Below are 7,653 nucleotides of genomic sequence, written 5' to 3' on the forward strand. Positions count from 1 at the left end.
ACTTTATTGTTGCATAACACAACTTCATTGTTGTGTTATTTTAACAAACTGGCACAGCCACCCTAACCTTCAGTAACCATCACCCTGATCAGTTAGCCATCAACATTAAGACAAGACCTTCTGCCAGCAAAAGGATTGTAACTCACTGATGACTCAGATGATTGTTGGCATTTTTTAATCAATAAAGTGTTTTTGGTCATTGGCAAAGCCTGAGTCCTGCCCTCTCGCTCTCCTCCCGGGGCGGCATGAGCTTCACCACTCGCTCCACCTTCTGCACCAACTACCGGTCCGTGGGCTCTGTCCGGGTGCCCAGCTACGGCGCCCGGCCGGTCAGCAGTGCGGCCAGCGTCTATGCAGGTGCCGGGGGCTCTGGTTCACGCATCTCCGTGACGCGCTCTACCAACTTCTGGAGCAGCATGGGGGTCGGGGGCCTGGCTGCCGGGATGGCCGGGGGTCTGGCAGGAATCGGAGGCATACAGAACGAGAAGGAGACCATGCAAAGCCTGAATGACCGCCTGGCCTCCTACATGGACAGAGTCAGGAGCCTGGAGACCGAGAACCGGAAGCTGGAGAGCAAAATCCGGGAGCACCTGGAGAAGAAGGGACCCCAGGTCAGAGACTGGGGCCATTACTTCAAGACCATCGAGGACCTGAGGGCTTAGATCTTCACAAATACTGTGGACAATGCCCGCATCGTTCTGCAGATTGACAATGCCTGTCTTGCTGCTGATGACTTTAGAGTCAAGTATGAGACAGAGCTGGCCATGCGCCAGTCTGTGGAGAGCGACATCCATGGGCTCCGCAAGGTCATCGATGATACCAATGTTACTCGGCTGCAGCTGGAGACAGAGATGGAGGCTCTCAAGGAGGAGCTGCTCTTCATGAAGAAGAACCATGAAGAGGAAGTAAACAGCCTACAAGTCCAGATTGCCAGCTCTGGGTTGACCGTGGCGGTAGATGCCCCCAAATCTCAGGACCTCGCCAAGATCATGGCAGAAATCTGGGCTCAATATGAGGAGCTGGCTTGGAAGAACCGAGAGGAGCTGGACAAGTACTGGACTCAGCTGATTGAGGAGAGCACCTCAGTGGTCACCACACGGTCCATTGAGGTTGAAACTGCTGAGATGACGCTCACGGAGCTGAGACGTACAGTCCAGTCCTTGGAGATCGACCTGGACTCCATGAGAAATACGAAGATCAGCTTAGAGAACAGCCTGAGGGAGGTGGAGTCCCGCTACACCCTGCAGATGGAGCAGCTCAATGGGATCCTGCTGCACCTGGAGTCAGAGCTGACACAGACCCGGGCAGAGGGACAGCGCCAGGCCCAGGAGTACGAGGCTCTGCTAAACATCAAGGTCAAGCTGGAGGCCGAGATAGCCACCTACCGCCGCCTGCTGGAAGATGGCGAGGACTTCAGTCTTAGTGATGCCCTGGACAGCAGCAACTCCATGCAAACCATCCAAAAGATCACCACCCGCCGGATAGTGGATGGCAAAGTGGTGGCTGAGACCAACGACACCAAAGTTCTGAGACATTAGGCCAGCAGAAGCAGGGGACCCTCTGGGGAGCAGGAGGCCAATAAAAAGTTCAGAGGCCATTCAATATTAATAAATAAATAAATAAAGTATTTTTAAATTATGTACATTGTTTTCATACATAATGACATTGCACACTTAAGACACTATAGTGTACTATAAACATAACTTTTTTATACACTATAAAACAGAAAAAGTTGTGTGACTCACTTTATTGCAATGTTTGCTTTATTTTGGTGGACTAGAATGGAACCTGCAGTATCTCCAAGGTATGCCTGTACATCCTTTCAATTATCTCTCAGTTTTTGTGGATGCAGAGTCCAGACACAGGTGAAAACTTGGACCTCTGCTCAGCTTTTCAAAAGGATGAAGTCAGGTTGTCAGCCAGCCTGCATTGCTTTATGAAGGCTCTGGGAAATAATATGCTTCCAAGGTTATTCAGTATGTTGGTCCCAGGACTTAGTATCCCATTCTGTTGGTGACTGTTGGCTTGGATCTACACTCTCAGCTCCTAGAAGCTGCCCAGTTTCTTGCCATGTAGCCTCCCCAAATATTCTCACACTTTGAGTCTCTCTGACTTCCTCTGTCTCTGACCCCTAAGCCTGGATCTAAAGGACTCATATCATAATCTCCTTAAGACCAATTGATTTGGGGACATCAATACATTAGCAAAATCCCTTCACAGAAGCACCCAGATTAATGTTTGTTTGAATAACTAGTAGAAGGTATGTTTACAATAGGGACAGGTAAACATCATGGGTGCCATTTTAGGATTCTGCCTATCATATAAAATGTTTTTTTTTTTTAAATAGAGAAACTATAAAGACTAAACTCAGTATTTCTTCATCTTAAAATTTTTGAATAGCTACACTCTTAATGGTTGTTAAGGTTGATTGAGGATTCTATATTGACAGTACAATAATCCCCCCTTATTTGTGGGGGAAACATTCCAGGTACCCCAGTGGATTCTTGAAAACATGGATAGTACCAAATCCTGTATAGGCCATGTTTTTTCCTATATACACATACCTGCAGTAAATTTTAATTTATAAATTAGGCACACTAAGGGATTAACAACAACAATAATAAAATAGAGCAATTAATTATAACAATAGGACAACATCATTATTCTTGTGATTTGGAGCCATTATTAGGTGAAATAAGTGTTACTTGTACAAAAAACTGAGCTGCTGCCACAGTCAGTCTCATAACCAATATGGCTAATAAGAACCCAGTATTATTTCTGCCAAAAATACCTAACGAATTCAATCATGAGAAAATTTGAGAAAACCAAATTAGGAAATATAGTACAAAATAACTTGCCTCTATTATTAAAAAATATCAAGGTCATAAATGACAAAGAAAGACTGAAGAAGGGTTTTAGATTGAAGGAGACAAAAGAGACATAGCAACTAAAGCAATGTATGATCCTGAATTGAACATTAAACTAGAGAAACATTTTTTTCTTTTACTTTAAAGTATGTTCAATGGACGATTGACAAAATTTGACTAAGGTCTGTAGATCAGATAATATATCAGTGTTTATTTCCTGATATTATAATTAAATACAGCAATTATGCATGAGAGAAGCCTTATTTTATGAAATATATATTGAAGTATTTAGTAGTTAATGAATATTACATCTGTAACTTACTCTCAAATGGTTCAGAAAAATATCCGTATATGTATGATAGACTGCTTATGCTAAACATTGGGAAAATCCAGATTAAAGGTATATAGTACTTTTTTTTTTTTCATTATTTTTGCAACTTTTCTGTAACTCTGAAAAAGTTTTGAAACATTGAAAATAATCAGTTTTACAGGTTCTATCATATTATATTATCTAATCAGCTGTTTGTAGCACTCATAAGGAATTGTATCCTCTTTGATTTTAGCATTTGGAACTGTGAACTGATCTTTAGTGGGGCTTTAATGATGAGACTCAGTACACCTGGATTGACAGTATTTTGTGTTGGTTTCTTCCAGGAAATCTAGGGATAATATTGGCCTGAAAACAAATTTGGAGCCATTTGTTTTGGCTTAGGGTTTTCCAAAATACAAAAGTGGTAAAAATTTGAGACCAAAGTGCACACGATTTTCAGCTCTGTGGTTATAAAGTCTTAGGGGAGACTTTTGTCCACCTATAGACAAGCTTTCTTGTTATCTTCTTGCTAGCACACAGATTTTCTTTCTTTCTTTTTTGTTCACCCTGTCATTCACTGAAACTATAGCCATTTCACTTGTATTACAGTTCCCACTCCATCCCACATGTGGGCCTAATATCTCAAATTTGTGTGTGAATGTCAAAAACACTTTCTGAAATTGTCATTATGCTGGCTCCTCCCTCCTAACTTAATCCCATCGAGAGTTACCACAGATTGGGTTTATATTCTTACCACTCTATCTTTTAGTTACCACCTCACATCTGACCCTTGGGGATTTTGCTTACTTTCTTGAGAACTCAGCCGCACATTTATTTATTATATTTTCATCAAACAGTTCTTGGTATTTTCAGAATAGTTTTTAGGTAGTAATTTTTCATATTTCCAGAACTGAAGCTAACAAAGAGATTAAAAAATGTGTAAGTGGTTAAGAGATTTGATGGATAAAATAAGAAACCCCAGTGTATGCCTGTAGGACTTCCAGAAGAAGATAATAAAAAGAATGGTAAGAGGTACGATTTGAAGAATTTTGTAGAGATTGAATAAGCACATGCTAATCTAAGATATTTATTACTTTTTATTTAAGGCTTTGTTCACTGTCAATTGCTATTTCCTTTTGAGGGCCAAGTGCTGTATCAGTCAATCATAATGTAATATATATTACCTACTGCTATGGTTTAGATGTTTGTCCCCACCAAGTCTCATATTGAAATTAAATTTCTAGTGTGATGGTATTGGGAGATGGGGCTTAGTGGGAGGTGTTTGGGTCATGGGAGCAGTTCCTTCATGAATAGATTAATGCCCTCCTTCATGGGTAAGTGAGTGCTCACTCTATTAAGTTTCCACAAGAGCTGATTTTGTTAAAAAGAACCTGTACCTCTCCCACCTCTTCCTTTCTCTCCCACCATGCGATCTCTGCACATATCAGCTCCTCTTTGCCTTTTATTATGAGTGAAAGCAGCTTGAGCTGCCCCCATTACCATTTACAGGTGTGGGTACTATACTTCATGTATAGCCTGCAAAACCGCAAGCCAAATAAACTTATTTTCTTTATAAATTACCCGGCCATAGATATTTCCTTAAAGCAACATAAAACAGACCAAGACTATAAGGTCCAGCCCTCCAGGGTTCTGTGAGCCCCACCTGGCTGGTGTGGAGACAAGAAATCGTAGAAATAAAAGGCACAAGACACAGAGATAGAGAAAAGAGAGTTTGGGCCCAGGGGTCCACTGCTACCCAAATCTCAGAGACCAGCAGCGACCCCAAATGCTGGGAGGCTCTCACTTTCATTGAATTGCACATCTGCGGGCAGGGTAGATAGGGCATTGGCAGTGATAGGGTCAAGTACATCACGTGTCATTCAGGTAGGGGTTCAGGAATTTCTGGCACCTGAAGTGAGGTAAGGAGCATAATGCATCAGTACTTTTTCCATACTTATCAAGAAAGAACTAAAACATTAAGATTTATATTACTATTACTGATTATTTTTTCTAAGAAAAAGGAACCAGGTTCAGAAGCAGAACATGAGAGTAGACATGGAACGTGACCACTGAAGCACAGCATCACATAGAGACAGTTAAGCCCTCAGATGTCTGTGGGCCTACCTGACAGTCATCAGGCCTTACCACAAGAGCTTGGAGAAGCGGAGTTTTCTCCTAACTCCTCCGGGGAAGGAGACGTCTCAGTCATCTTGGATATCTCCTTCCCTAGCTGGCTAAACAGCAGGCACTTTCCCAGCACTGGTGCTGCCACACAGCCAAGGCACCCTCCAGCAGCTCTTATTCAGGTGTGACAGAGGGCTTAGAGCATCTGGCCTTAGTGTCATTCATTTCCAAATGTCACCCCAGGTTCACACTTCCAACCTGAGAGGCATTAGTAAAAGAATTAAGATCACCTATGAATACCTAAGATCACATATGAAGAACTAATAACTACTATGGTTATATTTCTAGTTAACTTTCTTCTTCATTATTTATATGGAAATAGACTGAGGCCTTTTGCTTCTGCCTCGGTGCTTATGGGATCTCTCCCCTACACAAGACACCTACTGATTCAGAGCACAGGATTTAGAGTTATATAGACCTGATTTTGAGATCTTGAGCCATCATCCACCTTGAACGTATAAAATGTTGAAGCTGAAATAGCTGAGAGAGAGGATTACTATGGAGAAAGTGTTTCTACTTCTGTGAAATAAAAGGGGTGCCTTTTTCCCCCCTGAGCTAAGAAACAAAGCTTCAAAGAAATTATTTTCAGGATTTGTCCTGTAATACTGGATCCTTAAAGCAATGGAAGGGAAAGAAACTAGAGACAGATTGTCCCAAGACAATAAAGGGAGAGCAAGAGTTACCTTGGGAATGAAAACCTTATCCATCAACAGCATGGTGAAACAAGGATGCAATAGTTTTTCTCATAGGCTAGATAGGAGAGAGCCATGTGAGAGCAAGGTGATTGGAACTACTTTAAATTCCACAACCCCCCAACGCCAACTTCAGGAAACTGCCTAAATATGAGGTGTGACCCCAGTTAGGGAGTTGACTGCCACATGATCAGAGGCTGGGGGAAGAATTGAAAGCAGATAGCAAGCAACAAGTAAGCATCAAGAAAGTTGTGACTAGAGGAATCCAGTTGGGATATCATTAAGAAACTCACCAAAGCATCCCATGAGAGGAGGAATCAGCTTTGGAACACTGCCATACTCAGAGGGTTCCAGCATAGATTATATCTATGCCATTCAAGTAACACTCAAGTGTTGCATACCTCTCTTCCTCACTCTCCATCTCCAAGCCTGATAGAACTCAAGTAAGTCCTAAAAACAGGAAGAGGAGGATGAGGAAAAATAGAGAAAAGAGAAGTGAAGTGTGTTCTTCCCTCATTCTGTATTTCCAGGCTTAAAGTAATACCAAGGTGAGGCGTGGTGGTAGTAGTAAGAATAAGAAGCAGGGATTATTACATTCTTAGCCCTGTAATGAGACTGTGGATACATGCAAAAGTGACTGGAGCACTTCTATTAACTGAGCATAATAAAAAGATTTTTGAAGTCTGCCGAGATTTCACTGTAGCTACGAGGAAGAAATAGGTCCAAGAGTACATTTGAGGAGACATATTGAAAAAGAATAGTTTTTCTTTTTGTTTTTTCTGCTTGTATTTGTTTCAGTTCAGAGTATTCAATGTCCAGGTTTCCTCTGCAACTCGTGAAAGGTCATGTGGTGGTTAATTGGCAGAACTGAAATTGAAATTCGGAGACTGTTTACACTATATAATAATGGCTTTCTTTAAAAATGAGACTATTTGGTACTTATTCGCATAATTAGAAAACTTAGTTTCATCTCTGGATAATTTTTGGGCCAAAAAATAAACACATGCAAAGTGCTGAATCCACAAAATGTTCCCTCCAAGGACACCCAAGTCTTGACTGACTTGGGCATGGAGTTTCCCCGGACATGAGGCTGAGACTGAGACGCCAGGATTTCCCTGGTGAGCCAATACTCACCGAGAGAGAGCAGATGGTTTTCCAAGTAAAACCTAGAGACAGAGTTCCCCAAGGACACTGGGTCTTAGGCTTTTTGGCAGAGAAGAGGTTGTATCACCAGTAGATTGGAAACAAACCACAACCCCCACTCACTCCCAGTCTGATTCCGTTCATACACATGCTTGTAGGATATATTCTCCGCAGTGACAACGCACAGCACAGTGTTCACCACTAAAGGATAATCATATCTTCCTGTTGAACGCAGTGGGCTTTTCAAACAGATTATGAGGAGCCTGCGTTTTGTCAATAAACCTCTAGTAAGACTCAGAAGAAAACCAGAACACACAGTTGGGATTTGAAACCATAGCCTGGCTAGTGACAGGAACCAGGCATGGAACGTCACTGCGGCGGGCAAGGAAGCGGGAGGGGAACCAGGTACAGCACAGGAAGGGGATTTCATGTAGAATCTGCTTTCAGTTCTGCATCA

At 42.1% G+C, this 7,653-nt stretch overlaps 1 pseudogene across 1 annotated transcript; it reads left to right on the plus strand.

Moving 5' to 3' along the window:
* The first annotated feature begins 207 nt into the window (after positions 1 to 207).
* LOC108306572 lies at positions 208 to 1,599 on the plus strand (annotated as a pseudogene). The gene has a single exon (XR_001826198.2). The product of XR_001826198.2 is annotated as a keratin, type I cytoskeletal 18-like (transcript).
* Positions 1,600 to 7,653: the final 6,054 nt, after the last annotated feature.

The sequence above is a fragment of the Cebus imitator genome, unplaced genomic scaffold (assembly GCF_001604975.1).
Source record: "Cebus imitator isolate Cc_AM_T3 unplaced genomic scaffold, Cebus_imitator-1.0 Scaffold3, whole genome shotgun sequence".
NCBI lineage: Eukaryota > Metazoa > Chordata > Mammalia > Primates > Cebidae > Cebus > Cebus imitator.